Below are 22,364 nucleotides of genomic sequence, written 5' to 3'. Positions count from 1 at the left end.
GTTTCCAATAGTGAACATCTTAAAGAAACCCAATTTTTCCGAAAGCTGTACCATTCTCCACAGACATTTCCCTTTTGATGTTTCCAGTGGGGTAGCAAATGCTGGGCCACCTAAACTCCGTACTGGACGCTTAAAACAGTGTGTTTGAGAAGCATTTATTTCCCAGTGTCCTTTCAGCTGTGAAGGGAATTTGTTGTGCTTTATAATGGGTGAGCTAGAAAAATCCGATTTAAGTATTTTCCCCAAAACTCTCTTTAACTGTTGATGAGTGGCAGCAGTTACCAACACTGCTGAGTGAACAAGGAGATAAGTCAGAATCCAGCCCTCACCAGCCTTTTGACAAGCTTAGCATTTGATGTTCTTCCTCCTCCTTTGTGTGTATTTGGATTCTTTTAACCCTGAGCTGTGTCGTCAGGAGCAGCAGCAGAACCATTGTGTACTCAGATGGGGTATATTGAGTATGTCTTGTGCATAAAATCAAAGAATTTCACAAATTACCATGCAAACCTTATCTGACCTTTCAGAACAAAATTTCCACTGTTCTGGGGGCTGCTCTGCACCAAGTGCGTGGGTCCCTCTTTAGTCCTTTGTACTGCTGGCATTAGAAAGCCTGGATTTGGGATGTAGAACCTCAGCAGAACACCCTGGCTTGCTGTAAGGAGCACCAGGTAGAGAAATAGAAACGGGGCTCAGGTGACAACATGTAGAACAGATGCTGTGATAAAGTGTTCCTCTTGTGAAAGATAAAGGCCTGAAGTGGGAGAACCTTTCCATTTATGAGCGTGATGCTAATCCCTTTAAAACTGGGAGATTAACGTGTTTGTCAATGGGAGCAGGAGCTTAATGTATATTGTTGTAACACTTAAATGGCTGTATGTTTAAAGCCTCCATTTTCAAACATAGGGTTTCAAGTGCCCACAGCCATGCAGAAGAGAACTGAAAGCTGTCAGGTTTAGACATTCCAGTTGTGTTTGTTCCAGTGCTGCCCATCCTTCGTCTCTGGAGGGGCTCATGCTTTCCTTTAAGCACATGGAGGAAGGATCCCAGTGAAATCTTTGTGACCCTGCGTTCTATAAGTTAAACTCGGTTTAGAACTGAGTTTAATCAGAGGAACATATAATCTCTTAGAAGACTGTCAGTGAAAAAGCACAAAACGAGACTGGATTTGTTGTGTAGATGAACTGCAAATACAGTCAATTACAGCATAAGAAACAAACTGGTGACAGACATCTGCAAACGGTGGGTATTTTTTAAGCAACTGGTAGGTGTAAGCGAAGGGTATTTTAGTCCTGAGTCTTTTGTTGCAAGATTTAAAATAAATAAATAAATGAAGTGAAATCAAAGGCTTGGGTTTGCATGATGGGAGCTATACGGAGATTGTGCCTGAGATTAGCCTCTCTCACAAAAAGTACTCTCAGTTCAGGTTCACAGAATTATTTCCCTGTTATCTTTGTTGTCGATGGCACGATTGTATATAGATTTCCACAGAAGTGTTCTGTTATTTTGGAGTAAAAGGGACCTGTTGTATTGTTTAAAAAGCACTTGTTCCAATTCTGAGTACTTTCCATCTGTTTTCCTATTTCCTTCCTCTCGATAGGAGCAGCGTTTCCTCCCCTTCTGACTCCTTGAAGGGGCGGAGAGAGAGATTCTGTGCAAAGCCTTATTCAGCTCTCTGATATTGCCCAAGATTTAAGCCTTGTCTTTGGAGGAAAAAAGGGGAAGGAAGGGAGAAGGAATAATTTTTGTTGGTTTGTTTCAAGGGCTTTACAGAAAGGGAGCCTCAGTGGTGCAGGATCACCAGCTTTGCTACCTAAAGCTTGTGGGTGGCCCCTGCGATACAAATTTGGGCCCTGGTCCAGGTCACGGTGAATTAAGGGTCCACAACAGGAAGAACCTCCTTCAGCCAGTGCTGGTTTCTCCCTCCTTCCTCTCCCATCACACACACACTTCTCTGCCGTTCCAGCGAATGGTCACACGTGCTGGGTTGGCAAAGGAGCACTTATTCTTCTCTTGTCCTTGGTATGTGGTTCCTTCCATGCCCCTCTGTGGGAAAAGGAGAATAATCCACATTGGAAGCACATTGGTCATCCTCCTGCCCATGCTGTGTCTGCTCTGAGATAGGCAGAACTCATCCAGGCCACCTCTTGCCTGTGTTAAATAAAAGCAAAGAAAGAAATGGAGAAGGAGAGGAATCCAAAAGGAAGGCAGATTTCCCAGGAGGGAGACTGAGCATCCCGGGTGATGGCAGTGGGGCTCTGCCTGTGCCTGACCCCCAGCTGCCTATCACAGGTCTCATGTAACCTTGTCTTCCCCTCAGAGCTGTACGGTGTAATGGATTTCTTTAAATTAATAATGCGTAAAAGGAGATTTACACTGCAGTGCTCAAATATTGTCTTTGCCTTTTATTCATGCATTTGTCACTGTAATCTCTAATAGAGGTGTTCAGTGGGGGGGATAAATAATGAAGGGTAAAAAACTCTGTCATAATCCAGAGCCATTTGCAAATTCATCACCAGTATTCTTTTTGGAAGCAGAGACAGAGGGAAATGAAAAATATATCCTGGTGCTAATATATCTCACTGATTTCCATCTCCCATTTATTCAGAGCACCTACTTTGAGCTATGATAGAATGGGAATCCTAGAAATTGCCATTCCTTTTTAGAGATGAGTCTCAGGCTGCTACTGAGCCTCTCGAGCAACAGATTAAATATAGTCAATGAATACTAAGTTAATGTACTTTATAGTCAGACCTAATACACTTACCCTGCGTGTGCTGATTAATTAGGGTTTAAGTTATCGTGTACAAAATAGTACAGAAGTTGTAGCAATTCTTTAGCATTTAAGCTGTTGTGGAAGCCTTTTCAGACATTTGTTTAAAGGCAAGAAAATACAAGCAAATAATTTTAAAGCAGAAATCCTGCAAAGATTCTTTATATTTACTATTGAAAGCAAGGAGGACTGAAATAAGCTACGGAACCATCCTGAGACAGACGCAGCTTCTCATGGAGTTCAGATGCCTTTAACTTTCATCAAAAATGTTGCAACTCCAGGATTTTGAAACTGTGGTCGTGGGAGAAAAGAAAATGTGTTATTGCAAAAGAGGTTCCCTTGTCACAGGGCCTCGATCGCCTAATCCTGTGAGTTATTGCAAAACTGGTGTGTGGCACTGTTTGGGGATTATTTGGGTATGCGGGGATCATACATACAATGGTTTGGGTTGGAAGGGACCTTAAAGCTCACCCAGTTCCAACCCCTGCCATGGGCAGGGACACCTTCCACTAGAGCAGGTTGCTCCAAGCCCCTGTGTCCAACCTGGCCTTGAACACTGCCAGGGACTTGGGGTGTGTGTGTATATATCTCTCTATATGTCTATATATATATCATCTTGTACATTATACAGTGCTTATACATTATGCTTATACATTAAGGTAAAACCAAACAGAGGCCTTGTGATACCTTTTGCTGGAGGCTTTATGGTACCAACCTGCACAGTTTGATTGAACCCAAATCAGCTTCAGCAGCATTCCCAGCATCCAGACCAGTGAGCCACAGAGGAAGTTTGTACTGACTTCATTTGGTGATTATACAGCAGCAACACTGCAACTGGTGTATGGCAGTGGAAGATGTTTTGGGGCGTGAAAAGTTTGGGCCTAATATATATACTAAGGTAGTGACATGGTGTTTTGTAGCCTGTGAGCTTGAAAGTGCCTGGACTTAATGGAATCTGCTGTTCTGTGTGTGATTGCTCCCTGCTGCCAAGCCAGGGCTCAGTTAGAACCAGCAAGCAGAGTGAAAACAGAATGTAGTAGCACTCTGAAAAGGGGGAGAAGATGAAATATATCACAAGATAATAAGAAAATAAACCATTAAAAGGCTCTGTTTCCTATTATCATGTGGTTTTATGTTAATGAAGTTGTTCCAGGCCTGTTTGAGTTTAACTCAAGCAGGGGAATATGAGTAATATGAAAAATATGTGGGGATGAAGACCCTAAGTTAAAAAGTCTGTGAAACATTTAATGTTTTCATTCACCATGCATTTCAGAAGAAGATATAAAGCAGCCAGAAAGTGGTACGGAAAAAACATTAAGCACCAGATTTTCCTTTTTGTGATCTCTGGATCTGTGAATGTGTGTTGACAAAAGCAGGGCAGACTTGACACGATGCTGCTGTGGACAACGTGGGGATGGTTGAGTTCAGATTCATGTGCCCAGTTTACCCATCACGGCATAAATGCCTGGATGAGTCTAAAGATTCCAGAAAAGAACATGAATGATAAATGGCATATCCATGTAAAGTGTCTGCCCAGGTTTAAATAATGTTGTTTTGGTTTTTAACCAAATAATTGATTTACAAAAGGAGGAAAAAATATTGGAGGTAGAATTTGGAAAGCAGCTTCGATCAGAAAAATGGAAAATCCTGAAAATGTCCAAACAGAGACTTGAATATTTTTATAGGGTTTGATTTCAGAAGAGCTGAAAATGTTAGCTCTGACCTGAAATGCCCCACGTTTACAAAAGGAGAAGGGGAAGCATGAAAGGACTCAGATGTCCCAGGTTCAGAAAAACAGTTTCCATCGCGAACTGAGTTGATGTTAATTGTTTTAAGTTAATTGAGAACCTTGAAAAAATCTGCTGGCATTTAGTATGCACTGAACTCTGTAAATTAATTTTTGCTTTGAGAATGAACGAAAAAAACCACAATGTGGGACAGCAAGGATCATATCCAGGGACTGGCTGGAAAAGGTTTCCTGCTTGCAGGGCAGCAGCAGGATGCTCTCACAGCTGCTGTCATTTACTGCGCATGAGCATCCTCATTTTTGCTTCTCAGTTTTTCAGTTTAGTAGGGTCCAGAGCATAGATCTGAGAAACACGGAGGGGCTATAACTAAAACAGTGAGCTGAGCTCAACTGCAGAGCTGTTGGGAATGGCTGAGAGCTGGTAAAATAACCAGAGAGGAGCTCGTCTCCTTGTTCAGTGTCTCTGGCTGCCAGTCATGCGTCATGCCTGGCATCTGGTCAGCCAAAAGGGGTTCGAGGGGGTTGGTTTAGTTAGGGTTTTGGGTGGGTTTTTTAAAGTAACTTTGTTATCTTCCTGCTGGATCCAGCAGGAGCAGTAAAACGGGGGACTCTGAATCCACACCTTGTCCCAGGCACATCAAAGATGGTATTTCTCTCTCGCAGAGCCAGGCATGTGTTTCCCCAGGAAAAAACCTCCTACAAATCAAAGCAGAGTTAAAGAACCCATCACTGATTTCGGGAGAGTAATTTTCTAAAGTAGTATTTCAGAAAGAGAACTTTCTGTAATAACTTCCATGCAGAGTATTCCAAGTGGACTGCAGGATTAAATAATGGGTAACTCGGGAAGAAAAGCACTGAACACAAACCCAGGTAAGAAACAGATTTTCAGGTGAGGTGCAAAATGACCCATGGAAAGGGGGGTAAAATGGGAATGGCGCTGAAAGGACAGTGAAGGGAAAGGCTGAGCACCAAATTAGGTGCAGAGGTGGAGTTTGATGAAGGTTGGTGCTGTGCAACCTGAGTTTAAATGACAGAAATATAGAGAAGATACAAATATTGAAATGAATTTATTAGCAAAAAAGTCTACAGGGTATGGAGCTTTCTTGAGCATCTGGGAAGAGGTTGGTTTTGTTGCTCTGGGTGATGATGCTGTGAGCAGACAGTAGCTGTATTTAGTTTTAAACAGAAGGAAAATGCTGATTTTGATATGTTTTCCGTGCATCTGCATTTTTCCCTGAAAAATAATCAGTGAAAACTCACAGTCATTTAGATACCTGGTTGAGAGCATAAGAATTTTTCCTCTTAAAGAGAAAGCTTTGAGTTCCTGTCGGTAACAGTTAATATTTCAGACCATGCGGGACTGTTCCTGGCCAGTCAAAAGCAAAATGTAAAAATATTTTTATCTTAAAATATTTTTCTTAATAATACCTTCAAAGGCAGAAAAATTGCTCGTTCAGCTGCAGTTGACTTGTGTGCTGTGGCCTGGCAAAGCCCAAGCTGCAGGGGAGAGGAGACCTTGCGTTCTGGTGGTGTTACTGGGCAGCCTGGAATGTGAATCATTTTGCCACGGTCTACGGCCCAACAAAAGTATTTCTAGCAGCAGTAATATGGGAGGAAGGAATGCGTTATGTACGTGTATGCATAGAGAACTCTCCAGGACTAATGGGTCAAGTTTTAGAGTCAGTTCTTCCAAATTTAGCTTCAAGTCTCAATGAACATCTTCATAATCAATAGTGGAGAGTGTCACTGGCCCGGGTGCCAGTGGGTTGGGAAGGTGTTGGAATGGAGAGGCAACCACCCGTTGTTGCCTAGAGAGGTGGTGGATGCTCCATCCCCGGAGACATTCAAGGCCAGGCTGGATGTGGTTCTGAGCAACCTGGTCTAGTTGAAGGTGTCCCTGCTCATTGCAGGGGGGTTGGACTAGATGAGCTTTGAAGGGCCCTTCTAACCCAAGCTGTTCTATGATTTTATGATTGTGTTGTACATAAGGCCATAGGAACCTTTGTGAATCCAAGTGGGTGAAGTTTCTGTAGAACCAGGATTAGCGGTTTGCACCTAGACCAATTCTTGTTCCTACTTTGATGTTGAAATTCACAGAAGTTGTAAGTAGGATAGAATGGCTTCAGGGAGGAAGAGTATAAGTTGGCACAAGGTGGGTGCTTGGTGCTGTCAGTAGTGCAGGGCAAATGGCAGCAGATGGAATCCCTTAGAGCCCCTGGTTATTACTGTATCTGAGTTGCAACATTAAACAGGAATATCACCTTGCCTTCTGTTTTGCTGAAATGAATTAACGGACAGGAAATCATGGATTTCCGAACCCAGCTTTCCTTACGACATTCCTCGCTGCAAAAGGAGAACTAAACTGGTGAAAGGGAGTAACAAGAAACAGGTTCTACAATGATTCTGTAGGGTAAGAATGAAACAGCATCAACCTGTTCAGCAGCAGTTCTGCTGCTTTCGAAAAAAATGGGGTTAGAAATAGATAAACTGTGACTGAGGGGATGGAGAGTGCAGAGAATTGATTAGTAGATGATGGTTTGCAGTGGAGACACAATGTCTGTTAGAGGTGACAATACACTGTGAACACCCCGATGACTGCCCTGTAGCACCGGTCCTCACTGTTGGTAGCCCAGCAGCCCCTGTTGCAGTGGCTTTGCTGTCCATGTTTTCATAATTGAGGGGGGAGAATCCACTGAGTGCTTCTGAAAATTCCCCGTTAAATCCCTTGTTGGGTCATGAATGGAGAAAAAAAAAAAAAGGAGCAGTAAAAACTTTCGACAGAGATTTTTGGAATTCTCCCCATGGTTTTATTATCTTCATAACTCTCAATGGCCTTACTGTTGGAGCTGCTGTAGTGGGAGTTACGAACTGGTGGGACAGGGCAGGACTCAAAGAATGCAGCTTCTTTGCCACTGCTTGTACAATACAGCCGGAGCATTCAAAACTATTGCAAAGGTTCATTCTTTGCCCTGTTCTTCCACTACCGCAGAGCGTGCGTAAGTCCTTCCTCATGCGTTCAGATGGGAGCTGCGTTTCCTCAGATCCCCCCTTTTGCCTGTTTCTGCTGACACTGGTTTTCACTTTAAAGATGACAGTCAAATGCATGTATTGTTCCTGATGACTGCAGCACAGTCACAAAGAGCACAGAGGCTGTGCCATCTGAAAGAAATGTAATACTCAAAGAACTGTAGTGGTTGGGTTTGGTGCGTATCTTCCCTGAATACTTTGCAGTGTTCAGAAAGTTGAAATTAGAAGCCACATTAAAGCAAAAAGAAGGGGCTGTGTGCCAGGAAGTGCCGTGTGTTGCACTGACAGCTTCTTTCAAAGTGTTTCCAGGCACAAGTGGCCAGTGCTCTATGATCTAGAAGCCAACAGCTTTCAGAGAGTGTGATTTTGGAAGTAGGGTAGGAGGATTCATTCAGTTCCCTGCGAAATGTGCTTGCTTGAAGTCTTCAAGTAGAGAGAGGAGGTGCCTTGGGAATGAGCTTTGATCAGCCCAGCTCTTTCCAAGGATTTCCAAAACTGGCTCCTGGAAGGTGCTGCTGATGGAGGTTGCCATTCCTGCCTTCTCTTGGAAGCTACGGGAGGCATGGTAGGATCTACGAGAGCTGGTGGTTGTCTTCATGCGCAGGAGGAGCAGCAATTGCTGTAGAAGGTGGGGAGGGGACAATTTAATAGAAAATAACACATGGTGCTTAATGGAAGTTCTTTGGAGTTGCTTACAGAAGGTGACTTGGTACCTAAAGGGGCTACAAGAAACCTGGAGAGGGGCTTTGGACAAGGGCCTGTAGGGACAGGACAAGGGGAATGGCTTTAACCTGCCAGAGGGGAGATTGAGATGAGCTCTGAGGCAGAAGCTCTTCCCTGTGAGGGTGCTGAGGCGCTGGCACAGACTTTTCCCAGAGAAGCTGTGGCTGCCCCATCCCTGGCAGTGTTCAAGGCCAGGTTGGACACAGGGGCTTGGAGCAACCTGTGCTAGTGGAAGGTGTCCCTGCCCGTGGCAGGGGTTGGAACTGGAGGAGCTTTAAGATCCCTTCAACACGAACCAGTCTGGGATTGTGTTTCTCCTTCTCTTAGCAGCACCTTTGTGCCTTCCTCCATTCTCACACTTTGCTCTGTTGCTACTCTCTAATTTCTCTTTCTCTTTCTCTTTTTTCCTGCCTCAGCAGCTTAAAGAAAAAGAATAATACAAAAAACCGCCTTTCTTTCCCAGCCCTGTGGCTGTGCTCTCCTTCCTCTGCTCGTGTCCCAGAGCCCTGCTCGGGTCAGCAGCAAGCTAACGCTTTTGTCAGCGTGATTAATAGCGCTGTGGATTGTCGTTAATTCACTGGCTAATGACTGCAACTCTGGCCGCTCCTGGAGTAATCGGGTGATGTATGTGGGGAGCGCGCACCTCATGGCAGAGGTGAAAATCATTTCGACAAGTCAAATATTGTCACAGGGAACAAATGGCTCTCCCTGTTAATAAAAATTAATGAATTTTTTTTACCACTGGCCTGCTAAATGAAGCTGTGGAGTGACTGAGTGGAGGGGACAAGCTCGGTGGAATTAAGCACTTTATTTGATGGTTAAAACTATAAACATCTTTATTAGGGTTGTGATAGGATGTGGCAAGTGTTGGTGCGGCTTTTGTTTGTGTTCCAAAGAGGTTTGTTCAGATGCACAGAGGCTTTGAGAAAGTTTGTGTCTGGGTTTGCATTGGCGGGGAGAAGAGAGAGAGAACGAAATGGGGTTTAATGTGGTACGGTCGTGATAGTAGAATTACTGAATGGTTTGTGTTAGAAGGGACCTTAAAGCTCATCCAGTTGCAACCCCCTGCCACAGGCAGGGACACCTCCCACTAGACCAGGTTCCTCAAAGCCTCATCCAACCTAGCCTTGAAAGGTGTTTAATGTATAGCAAACAGTGGATCCCTCTCTCCCTTATTCCTTCAGGGATGTATCCAGGCACAGAACTTTCAGCAAGGCCTCCGAGCACTGCTGGCTACCTGCATGCTTCCTGTCAGCCCCTTGCCCATCCAGGCCTATGGTTACACTAGTGTTCAGATAACTGTTGACACTGGCTGCTGAGCCCAGGCACGGGGTGGTCCCCTGGGGAAGGATGCTCTTGTCTGTGGTGGCTTTCAAGCCTAGGCTGGAGAACGGGGTGGGAGAGGATGAAATGACGCAGTTCTATCAAATACTTATGGGAAATCTTTTTCAAGCAGTTTCCCCATTCAAAAGTCATGTATATGAAGAAAAATACCGCTTGACCTGTCAGAGAGATTTAAGGTCTTCCAAGTTATCATGCATTTGGCTATCCAGGGAGCAGGAGAATGGAGGGATTAGAGAAGAAAAACATGGGGAAGCTTTAAAACAACCAGGAGACCTCAGTGTTATTGGAGTGGGTGTTCAGTGGCCAGGTTCTCTTCACGGGTTGAGGCTCACCAGCAATCCTGCAGCTTTTTGTCTGGTGTTCTTGGTGTGTCTGCTACCAAAGGCTGCTTTCTATGCTACAGGGACTCTGTGTTCTGCAGAGATCCTCTGACAGAGGCTATCTCAGTGAACGCGAGGAGAAATCTTTATGCTGCTTAAAAATGCATTGCTTTTCACAACCAGGTGTAGATACTGTCCTGGGAGACATAAAGGCTTTGTGTACTTTTGGGTTGTGTTTCCCTTAATGAACTCTTTTTCCTGTCTGATTTTAAGTTTAATGTAGGCATGTTTGCTGCATCTAGGAGAGTGATCACAGGGGAAGAACCACAGGAAAGCAGAATGCCAGTATTATGATTTTAATCCACTTTATTTGGATACAACTCTGGGGGTAGCAAAGTTTAGCAGTGTGTTAAAATCACTGTACAGGAGTGAAAGCTTCCTGCTTCTGGGATTATTAATTGTCACATAATTTGGGATGGAGATGCTCTCTTTCAGACTCAACATTGAGCAAGGTCTTGACTGGGTTTGACTGTTAAAGATCCCGTTAGCATGTTGACTCCTGTTTCCTATGTGAAAATGCAGTAACATATGGGATAATGATGTATCATCCAGGTTCAGTGTTTTACTTTGAGGTGAAGCGTTCTTCTCTCGTGCTTCCAGCCACGTGCAGTGCTTCTGAGTGCTGGTAAATGAGGAAGGAATTAGATTCCAAATGTGACCAGTTTAGAAACGCCTACAAAAATATTGGAATACCTGGTTTATAATTTATTCATTGGATTGGAGACCATGGGGATTGTATAAATGCAGGAGGACAGCGAACAACATCTGCTTTCAAAGCATGTTTTATTAGTGTGCTTGGACACTGGGTTTGACATATATTTCATAGCAAAATCTACCCTATTTGTCAGTGAGACAGAATAAATTAAAACTTGATTAAGCAATCCCAAATCTGGGGTAAGTGTTACTGTGTTTAAAAACAAATTCTTTGTGGTACATAAGAAAGAAGAGTCTGTGTTTTGAAAAGACTTCGAAAACTTTAGTATAAATATAAGCTTAGTAACCTAGGTAAAAGTCCACTGGTACTTCCTTACATAAAAAATAGTGTATTAAATAAAATACGTTAGACATCCATTCATATATTAATAACATATCTGAGAGCTTACACACAGGTATCTGGTGATGGGCAGTTAGACCAGGACCCGTGTCTGTTCAGTTGTAAGAAGTTTTCTGATGGGCTGGACAGTATTTGTGGGATAAATCTGAACTGCTGTGGGGGAGTTCATCAGTGTTATTTAGCTCCCAACAAGAAGAGGTTGTTCCACAAAGTTATGCTGAAATATCTTGGAAGTGATTTGGCAATGCTGAACTGAAATATTTTGAAGCATGTTACTAAAATAACTGTACCACTCTTTTTTCTTTCCATTCCTATTTTCTTTTTTCTTTGGAATATGTTAGCTTGGACTTTATATTTGAAGAGAACAATAGCGATATATTTTTGAAAAGCATCCATACTGGTTTTTACCTTACATCAAGCTGTTCCAGTACGTATCTCTGAGAGAATTGTTTTCAATGTGGAACTGGAGCTTCCCCAACATCACGTCTAAATTCTGGTTTGCTTCATTATGTGTGGTTTTTTTTCCATTTATATTCTATTATATTCTTCTGCAGTTATCCTTGAAAATGTTTTTTTAAACTCCATGCCAGCGTGGCAGATCTTTGTTTTCAAATTTATAGTAAATGAATACCTTGCTCTTTGAGAGATTTGCCTCAAATAGTAAATAACAGTAGCCAGAGCTTCTCCTTCCCGTCTTGCTCTAAATCACAGCAGTCTCCTTTGCCATAGCAGATTGACCAGTCCTGACATGCATCTCTTTAACGTGGCCATGTGACTGCTAAAATCCAGGAGCTGAAGAGTTAAGGCACAAATAAAACCTCAAGTTCAGACTGTCAGCTTAGATAGTGCTTAGCAAGGGTCGAAGAAAAAAAGCCAGTTGTGATTTAGAAGAAAAACAGTGAGATTTGACCAATTCCATGGAATACCTTTCTCAGCCCCAGGGCAAGTGGAAGTGGTATATTAACCAAGGAATAGAGCAGAGGAGGAAAAAGGCCAAATCACATTTCTTTGAAACAAAGAGGCTTTTTACCAGGAACAAGCCTTGATAAAAATTACAGTGGCATCACAAGTCATTTCACCCGCTCTGCCTCAGGCTATATTAAAGCAGTGAGGAAATAGGGGATGCAGCAGCCCTGAAATACAAATACAGTAGTCCCGGGAGTGTTTTTAGTATAAATAATCCTTTTTAGAATAATGGAGTGGCTTTAAATAGGGCCAGGTGGTGGGTGCAACACCCAAGATGGCTTCGGGAAAGAGCGGAGCGGAGCAGGGTAGAGAACCTCTGTCTGGATGCAGCGTGTGCCCTGCCCCGTTTTCCTCACACTTCCACGTCTTTCTAGGTCCTGACTTAAGACAGAATCCAATGAAATCAGCTTAAAAATAATGTTAATGGATCTGTCAAGCTAATCTGTGGCATGCTAGTGAATTGAATGGGTCTGAAACTACCCCTGGCATTGGGCGAGTTTTTGTTGGAAATCATGAGATTCCTACCAATGTGTCTGCTGCTGCTTGACATTTATTGTCAGCTCCTTGGGCCAGTCCTGTAACCCATCTGCAAAAGGCTCCAGAAACCTGCCTGCTTAATGGTATTTGTTCCCAAAGCGTTGGGGAAGGATTATATGCAGTGTTACATCTCACTGTCATTTGTTGAACTTGCCGTCATTCCTGTCTTGTATTTTGCAGGAAAAGTCTAGGAGCACTTTTCACAGTCAGAAGTGTCTTGTAAATAGACCTCAGTGGAAAAAAGCTCTGGGATTAAACATATGCTTCGTTCTTTGTCAGGTACTTTTGTTTTTCTTACAGAGAGGAAAGCCTGTCTGGAAAGAGCACTTGAGTGATCAGGAAAAAGTGCCCCAAACAGCGGAGGTGCTCACAATGCCAACAGTTACTGACACCAGGATATGAAACATTTTGGGGGGAAATAGAGAGAAGGGGATTTAAAAAAACCCACTTGTGTTTCTTACTGTCATCGCTTGTCCCATTAAAATTCCACTTTTTCATAGTAGTTGAACATGTCTGTGATCCATCACAACGCTGGTAGCCGGAGGAAAGGTGCTTGGCCCAGGAAAGGAGTTTGATTTTGTTCCCATAATATCAGTAACTTGACTCCTCAGCCTAATGGTGGGAAATGCTTGGTAGATCTCTGTGTCAGTCTGTGCTGGATTTTCCTTATTGGCATGTTTGAAATCTGACAGGTTAAACGTGAGCTGGAAGTTGGCTGAATGGAGTTGGTTAGAGGTGCGCCTCGGCCGCGAGGGTCAGGTTCAGGTTTGAGGTTCAGTTGCTGTCACAATGTTTGATTTTTGCAGTGTTTTTCCCTCCATAAAGCTGCATCATCAATTTATGGGCAATTACTGGTAAGAAAAATCAGTTGGTAATTCCTGCCTTTAATGGTGGTGAAGAAAGGACTGGCAGGAGGATCACAGAGCTCTCTGGATGCCCAGAGGATGCCCAGGACACAGAGAAAACATAACTACTCGTGACTTTAATTTTGGGGGCACTATTAGGCTTGGTGGGCTCTAGAGGCAAGTTAAGGATGTGTGGGAGCACTGAAATAAAACTCCAAGCCAGTCAGGGGCTGGCTGCAGAACCCCTCAGCATTCCCTGTGCTTCGGAAGTGAACCCATGGAAAGTGGGAAAGCCATTTCCAGTTGGTTTTTGAACACAATCCTCTGCTCCCAGCTGCTGTTTAAGCTGAGAAACTTGCCTCTGTGGTTGATGGCTCTTTAGGAGGGAGCTCTTCGCAGTCTAACCAGAGATCCCTCTCTCTAGAGCCTGGGTACTTTCTGATAACAGGTAAAGCCCTGTGCCCCCCCCGAACCTGGGAATTAGATGATGCCTGGGAATGGGCAGCCCAGCTCGGAGCCTCCATACATGGAGGCAGAAGCATCCCAGAGGAGTTTGGGAGCAGTGGTGGTGCAGTGCTGTATCCTCGTCTGTCCTCTGTATCCTCATCTGTCCTCTGATGTGGTGATCATGAGGTTTGCTGTCATCTGTGCACAGTGACAGTGTGTGTCCTTTCAGGGTGCCCGTTAATGCAGTCGTATAAAACCTCCAGAGAGAAAAGTTCCAGCCTCGTGTGTGACAACCCTTTGTGTTTCCTGTTCGGGGCAGGACTCGGGCAGCCTCCTCTGTACAAAGAGGCATTTTTGTACAGATCTTCACTGGATTTCAGGGCTGGGAAAAACCTCCTTGGGTCAAACTGAAGTTTGCTGCAAAGATGTGTCTGAATTTTGCGATGAAGAGCTCCATCGGTCGTACAGAGCTCAAGGGCTCGGCTCAGTGACCGAAGGGGATTTGTGTTCTGCTGGGAGCTTGCGAGCTGAAATGGTTTGATTTGGTTTAACCCACGCAGACACTGTGGGGTGGATAATTTGGGAGCCTCTCTGGCGATAGCGCTGTGCATTCTGCTTCTGCTGCTCACAATTAAAAAGTATGTGAGAGAATGAGAGAGACTTTCAAAGCCTGAATTTTAAAACCCTGACTGGGCTAATCCATCAGCAAAAATGCAACAAGTTTTACAGATTGGCTTTAAAATAGAAGAGGTTGTTGGTAGGAAATAGATTGAAATGCAAATCTGGAAATTGAGTAAATTTGTGCATATCTGAATTTAACAAGTTTTACAGATTGGCTTTAAAATAGAAGAGGTTGTTGGTAGGAAATAGATTGAAATGCAAATCTGGAAATTGAGTAAATTTGTGCATATCTGAATTTAACAAAGATCTTTGTAGTGTTACGAGTGTTACAGAAAATGCAGTGCGCAGAGTCCAGTGGATGGCTAAAATAGTGAGAAGCAGTTTTTCACTGTTCTTGCAGAGCTCTGCTGTTCTCGATGTGGTATCAAATTGGTGAGCTTTGCTGGAATTGTGTTTGGCCAGGGATGGAAAATCCAACTTATCTTGTGGCATTAAAATGTGCCTCTGTGCCTCTGAAAACAGAGCCCTGCTTTTGACACCCACCTCACGGCTCACTCCTCTGTCCTGCATTGATTCACTGATTCCCTTTCATTCTGTAGAGTCTGTTGACACCGTCCCTTTCCTTCTCTGCCCTCCCTCCTCTGCTCCGTGCCTGGGGTATGTTTGTGTGGCTCACGTTAGGAAATAGAAATTGTTATCGATTAATATTAATATTTAGCATGTTTGTGAAAATGTCTTTTCCCACTGCTATTAATCTGCTATGCTAATAATGCCAGGACTCCTGTTCTGGACCCTGGGGAACCCACAGTGAGTGGAATGACAATGAGACGGTGACAACAGCCGAAAAGCTTTCGCTTGGCAAAGATGTGAATTCCAATTGCGAGGTCTCCTTTTGGAGACTTGCAAATGCTTTATTCTCGTTCTATGGTTTGACATCCAGGACTGAGAGAAATACCCAGCACCGTTTGTTAGTTTTTGGAGAGCTAGTCTAGCTGCATGTATTTATTTATTCTAAATAGGTAACATTTCTCTTACCGGCGAATTTATCTCGCACTCATTTATAAAGTTCCACTTTACTGCATTTCCAGCAAAGAAATTTCTGTAGAATTGGACCATTTCTGTAGTTTTATAGATTTTTAAAGGGGAGGTATTTTGTAGCAAAAAAATAAGCAAACCACTGAGAAGCAATGATGATTTTTCTTTCCAAATTGGAGCATTTTCTTTAGGCTTTCATCTCTCCCTTTCCATTTCTTTCTGTCGTGTTATTTCTATAGATTCTTCACAAATGTTTGTTACAACTCTGTGTAATACACTGTACATTTCTTGTGACGCTTCATTGGAGCTATTATGTTGTAAATAGTTTAGAGACAGAAATCCCAAAGGCTAATATTTTTTCCAGTGGCTTTAATAATATGACAGTAGAGGGTTTGTTTTTTGCTTATCAGAACTTACTTTATCTACTGCATCCAAACAAACATTGCATTAATTTTTTAAGATAGCATAATTTGTAGCAATGTTGTCTTGAATTCAGATATAAAACAAAATCCTGAGCATGGGGGATCAGGTGAAGTGTAGTTTTGGACAACAGTGTTCTCTGAGGCGTTTGGTTCTAAACTAAAAGGATCTTATGTGGAAATATTTTTGATGCCTGGTTGAACTCGACTTTTACTGGAAATATAATACTGGCATTTAGGGGAGAGCAATTTGGACACTTTCCCTGCTGGTTTTACTAGAGGAAAATGCGTATTAAGGAACACATTGAAATACTGTTTCAAGCTTTATTCTTCGTTTCTGCCAGCAGAAATCCCTTAATAAAAGCAAACACTTAGTTTTTTTACTCTAAAACCAAAGGCACTTTAAATCCTTAATACCTGTTCTTCTTACAGCCAAGTTTGGAAGCAACTGGGGTTTTAGGGTGTTTATCAAAAAATACATGTGATAAACTCTCCTGCTCCAGAGTCAGTTGTTATCTGTGCTCACAGCTCGCTCTGGTGTAAGGTGGTTTCTGTTTCTTTTTAATAGAAGGACTTTGCTTTGAGAGATGTAGTTACAACCAAGAGAAAACAGACCATAAACATGAGACTTGAAAAGGGAATATACAGCATAAACATGGAAAAGGTGTGAGGTTTATACATGTTTAGGTTTTATCGCAGTCCTTTTCCTTTTCACTCATCTCGTCTCTTCCTTATCCCTCACTGTCTCCATCTCTGAATAACTCTGCAGTTTTTGGTATTCTCCAGGACCAAACTGTGTTTTAATGCATTCTGCAGCAGTTCTGCATCAGACAGAGGTTTGGGGGAGTTTCATGGAATGCGTCCTTAAACCCCAGTTGCTAGGATGGATAATTTGGACGCTAGACTGGGACACTCAAGTACAGCAGCAACCATGAAGGTTTCCTGTGGTGAGAGGGTCACATAGCTTGGTCTTTGCTGAATTTTTACACAGGAGATGTGTTAAAACTTGTTTCTTCTTTGGATTTAATTGCAACGACATGTCTAAATAAAGATTTCTATGAGCAGTCCTGCAGATGTGTTTTTTGCTGCGATGTGTGTGGGTTTGTCAGATACCTGACCACTCATTTCCAGGGTCCTGTTGACAAAATCAGCATCTTCTGCTTCTCAAGCATTCCTGAAATACTGTGCTTCAGAGTGTGTATGTAAAATATAATCACAGTGGTTTAAGGAGAAATACAGGCCAGCAAGAAAAGAGAGCTGGAGTTTGGGTGTCTGCAAGAGCTGAGAAGGGTTTGTTACGGCATCAGGTCAGATCTGACCGTGTGTTCAACCGACTTGAGGATAGCAGAGTCTGAGTTTTATATGCACCCCTATTCAGTGGGGTTTAGCTGGTGGTTTTTTCAGAACAAAGCCAGTAACTTGTGCCTGAGCCTGTCGTAGCTGTGTGAGCAGGGAGTATGAATACAGGATCTTCACCTAGAACCATTTTGTTTGTCATTAGTTATCTTTAACTGTAGCATTTGGGGGGGAGTTTCAGATAATAAAGTCAGGGAGCCTGTGAAAGCCTTTGGATATGTTCTAAAGAAGAAACAGGCTTACTTCACTGAGAAATACATCTAATGTGCTTTATGTATTAGTGTAATCTGTTATTCAAGGCCCAAGATTTGGGGTTGTGTGTGTGTGAATCAGAAATAACTGAAAGGGAAGAAAAATATGATTTCAAGCTGGATATTTCCAGATATGTTCAACGTCTGTGGAAGAAAAAATAGGCAAAATCACAGCAAGTTGTAGCAGAAGTGCCTATTAAACTAGAAGTTAAATAGAGGATTGAACTGGCAGCAAGATTTCTTGAAGGTCAGAGCAGATCATGCTGCACTCCTTTGGCACAGCGGCATGTTGGCAAAACCACTTCCCATTTGTGACCACTTCCCTCCCTGCACATTTATTGCACTGAGTCTTTTTCCAACTGTAAAACTTGTGAAGATGAAGGGTTTTCATGAATGAACGGAAGAGAAAAAAGATATTTCCAAATGTTCACCTAAAGCTGCATTTACTTTTCCTCCTGCAGCAGTGGAGTTGTGTGGAGAACCATTGACAGCACTGGCCTCCGTGCCTGTAGGGATGTTGCTTTCTGCAGTTTCTGTTTTGGCTGCTGAATGTGCTGCTTTCCAACCAGCATCCACTAGTGATGCTGTAGGTACTTACTGGGATAGCTCAGGTGGAGGAGATGGGATCTTGCAATGGATGGGAGGAAGAAATTGTATGCCATGCTCAAGAATTTTAAGTAACTTATTCTTTGTTGTCCTTTCTCTACTACAGTTGTGGTTAAATTTAATATTGTCTGTGGAGAGAGGAAAAGCCATTTTTGTATGGCTGTGAAGCATTTAGTGCTTCGGTCCCATCCTTAATGAAAGAGCAATAACTCCTGTCACCACAGGTTGGGCACTAGTCTGCATCCTTTCTGCCAGAAGGAAACCCAAGTATTCCAGTGATGGTCTCATGCTGAATTCCGGGTCTTTTGCTTACACACACAAACTCTTTCAAGTGTTACTAATACTGTTGAGGGAAGAGTGTTACTAATGTGTTGAGGGAAATGTGCCCTTCTAGGTGACCTGTCCTGCCAACACTTGGTTACCTTCACCAGTAGAGTGACTGGGAAACCATTCCTGGATGAACTGAACAGTGGAGTCTTACTGAGGATTGTGTTGGGTGCCTTGACTTTTCTGTTTCGCTGCATCCTGAAGCGTGTGAGCCTCTGTGAGGTGAGGTGCCAGTTCCTGGTGCTGCAAAGGGTTTGAAATGTGTGGCAGTGTAACCGATGTCGGGCAGATTCAGCCCAAGAAGGGGCTGGGATTCTGATTTTCTATTGTATTTCAGCTGTGGCCATCAGGTGGCAATCTGATCACTAGGATCATTCACTGTTCTGAAGTCACTGCTTGGGTGGGTGCTGTTTGGTGCTTTCTGGTGTTCTTTGTGATTTATAGGTGGGTCTTCTGAGTTGTGGGCTGTGCCTGCCTGGCAGCTTTCTGCCTGGTTCAGGACAGTGCGAGCAGGCAGCCAGGCTCGTGCGGAATTCCTGATGGCGTATAGGATATAGGACAGGTACTTGTAACTCACCCGAAGGACACTGTAGATGGGCAGCACCATGTTCAGAGATAATGAACCCAGTCAGTTGTCAGTGGTAGTTAAGCAAGGACTTACTTGGTGTAAGTATTTGCACTCTGGGCTGAATTAGGCTGTCGGAGCCTCTCCGGAGTCAGAGATGCTCTTTGGGGTGGATGTCTGTGGGTGTAGCTGATGCTTAGTCATTTCAGATAATAGATATTTCCTTAGTGGAATTTTATATAATGTTAATAAACATCTTAAAAACTGAATACAAAACCTACAACCCCCCCCCCCCAAATCTCAGATAATGTTTCTGCTACCACCATTTCCTTTAACATCAGACTTTCTTTTTCCTTTATTACAGCTGCTAAATAGATTATTCATGAGGTCTCTCACCAGTACTAAAGCATCACTCTCATTGTTGCCAGAACCTCATTGGTGTCACACAGATTTTAAGCCTATGCCCATATCTGATTATCTGTGGAAGCAACTTTTCAATGGGTCTTTTTATCGAGTGATTTTGCTAGTGAGCTTTGAAGGACTAATTTTAGTTTCATGACAATAACAGTAAGGTCAAGTTGTATTTCTGTACTGCTTTTCACATAACCAGACATTCCAGAGCATTGCAATACTTGCTGTTAGAAGAGGGGCAGATGTAGGACAGCATGGTTGTGACCAGTGAATGGCCACGTCCCACACAGAGCTCTCAGAGCAGCCAGCAGCCTGAGATGAAGCTCAGTAGAACTGGAGATTGTTCCTGAACAACAAGACGTTCTCTGCGTTTTTAACCAGTTGTGTTACGTATGGTTACAGGAATGGCTCTGCTAATTAATGCTGTCATAGGATCCCTGACTGGTTTGGGTTGGAACAGACCTTAAAGCTCCTCCAGCTCCAGCCCCCTGCCACGGGCAGGGACACCTTCCACTATATGAAAGGTATTGATCTAGATTTTTGATTGTGGTGACAAACCCAAATGCGTACATGTATATATTCATACCTATTTGGTGATTCTGCTCTCAGAGATGCCATACGGGATATCTCTTGTATCAGTTACCTGAAAATGATCTGTCTCACTGTTGTTTTATGTCTGTTGTCAGTCCCTGATAACTGATTTTAGCAACTGAAAAGGCAGAAGGAGCAGATTACTTGTGTCTTGCAATTTCCCTTGAAATAGGAGGTCAATCAGATGTGGGTTCAACTTCAGATTAGAATTTACTCAGAGCTGGCCTGATTGTCCCATGGAAGGAACTACATCCGCAGTGTTCAGTAGCGAGGTGCCTCTGTTCTTGTATCATTCAGAAATTTTCACAGGTCGTGCTCCAATAAACCTGGTTTTGCTTTTCAACTCAGTTGGAATTCCTGTTTCTTAAGTGCAAGAGAGGCTAATCATAGAGTAGAAAATAATTTGACTTGCTAATACTGGGAGAGAAAACATTTACAGCAACCACAAGTATTTTCGGGATTGTGGAGTAGATCATACTTCTGAAAGCTTGTTTCTGGCGACGTGTTTGAGTAGGGAGGGCTGCACTTTTTACCAGGGGAAACATATGTAAGCTGTAGCAGGCAGCTCTCTGTGTTGCTCAGAAAGCTGGAGCAGAAAAATGTTGGCAAAGGAATCCAAATCCTCCTCCTCAGTGAAGTCTGCCACCAGGTTTCTTAGGCATGAACTCAGGAAAATCTTTATTAGGCATAAGGAAAATAAAACCTAGAGGTCTTCCACACAGAAGGTGTATTCTGAGGGTGGAGAAGAGACGTAGTATGTCTGTGCAGGACGTATACCTTGAGCAGAGCCCCTCTCTCTCCGCTCTCGTCCCTGGGGGTTGCTGTTTGGCAGCAGGAGCTGCCTCGCACGGTGCAGCGCAAGCTGTAATTTTTGTAGGGTGCTGCTTCCCCCCGATGACATCAGGGTCAGGCATTAATATGCACTGTGGGAGTCCCGCTCGCTGCTGCAGGGCCCACAATGAGGCGGTTGTTGGACTTGTTATCATAGTGGAAACTACTGTGCAATGAAAGCACAGTCATGCTGCCTCATGTTTAATTGAGAGATGGCAAATCTGTTCCCAAAATACTTCAACTACTTGTATTGTATGACAAATGTGTTTTTCTTTTCCCCTTCATCTGTTTCCCTTCCCCCCCTTTTTTCCTTCTTGGATGAAAAAAAGCTCCGTTTTCATTACATATGAATGTTGTAGCTTAGCAATTGACTCCTCTTGGAAAAATCCCCAAACATTATTACCCTCTGAGTCTACCATTCTCACTCTTCAGCTTCCTCTCTCATGTATTTCAGGCTGCCTGGGACTTGGGTTTGTTCCCCCCATTTTCTTTTCACTTTAGCATGTTCAGATGTGATTGTGTAATGTGCTTCTCGAGCTTGTTTTATGTTCTCCCTGACATTTGGCATGATCAGAGGTGGGTTCTGTAGGACCTGGGCAGCAGGGATGCCTTCACATCCAGAGGTGGGACAGGCCGCGTACAGAGAAGGGCCTTCAAAACTCTCTGTTTCTGTTAGTGTGGGACAGTGAAAGGCCTGGTTCTCAGTTTATTTACCCTGAATTCCTCTTTACCTACCAGGGCTCTGGTGACTCTTCACAGTAAAAGTTCATGTTATGAAATGCTGGGGTCTACTGAAAGATGCTTCCAGATCATCACCACTTGTCTGATAGGAGTGCTGGAGAATTACCTTTTGTTTTGGCTTTGCTTGGGTTCATCTGTTTCTTTCTAGTTTATGAGATGTTGTGAGGAATAAAAGAAAGTGTGCAGCTTTTCCAGAGCTTTCTCTTTGACCATTGTAGTTATTGCAAATGAGATCCTCATCCTGTGGAGTTCACTGGAACAATATCTATGCTGTAGTAGCTTAAAGTGCTCACTGGAGGACATAGTAGTCTTAAAGTAATATTACAAACTAGTGATGCTTTTGTTGCACCTGAAAAGGTGCGTTGCTGAGAGGTAGCTGTCAGCCATGGCTTCTGTTGTGTGATGCCTTGACCCCAGGAAACCCAAACACTGGGCAAACAGTTCTTCTCAAACTAGAATTAGGTTTCACCTTAATTCCTCTTTATTTCCTCTACAAAATACACTGAGCCAGTGAAAACAATAAATGGTTACAGGGAACCTGAACAGCTCTTCCGTGTTTTCTTCCCTCTTTCCTTTACTGAAAGACAATCGCTGCAGTAGCCCCGATCCCGTATGACGTGGCAGGCCAGCAGTTAGCTTCCATCTCATCCTTCAGTAGCACAGCAGGTTGTGCCACCAGTGTGAACGTTCTCACCTCAGCCCTACCTGAGTTCTGTAGGTGAGGGTTATCCTGTGCTCTGCCGCGACATCTGTCCTTAAAGCATGCGAAC

General features: G+C 43.4%; 1 protein-coding gene across 4 annotated transcripts in view; it reads left to right on the top strand.

Moving 5' to 3' along the window:
- PRDM16 (PR/SET domain 16) overlaps positions 1 to 22,364 on the top strand; it is a 278,163-nt gene that overhangs the window by 85,449 nt on the left and 170,350 nt on the right. The window lies entirely within an intron of this gene.

This window comes from Strigops habroptila, chromosome 16 (genome assembly GCF_004027225.2).
Source record: "Strigops habroptila isolate Jane chromosome 16, bStrHab1.2.pri, whole genome shotgun sequence".
NCBI classification, from domain to species: domain Eukaryota; kingdom Metazoa; phylum Chordata; class Aves; order Psittaciformes; family Psittacidae; genus Strigops; species Strigops habroptila.
The sequence above is the reverse complement of the archived record's forward strand: the minus strand, read 5'-3'. Positions and strand labels throughout refer to the sequence as shown.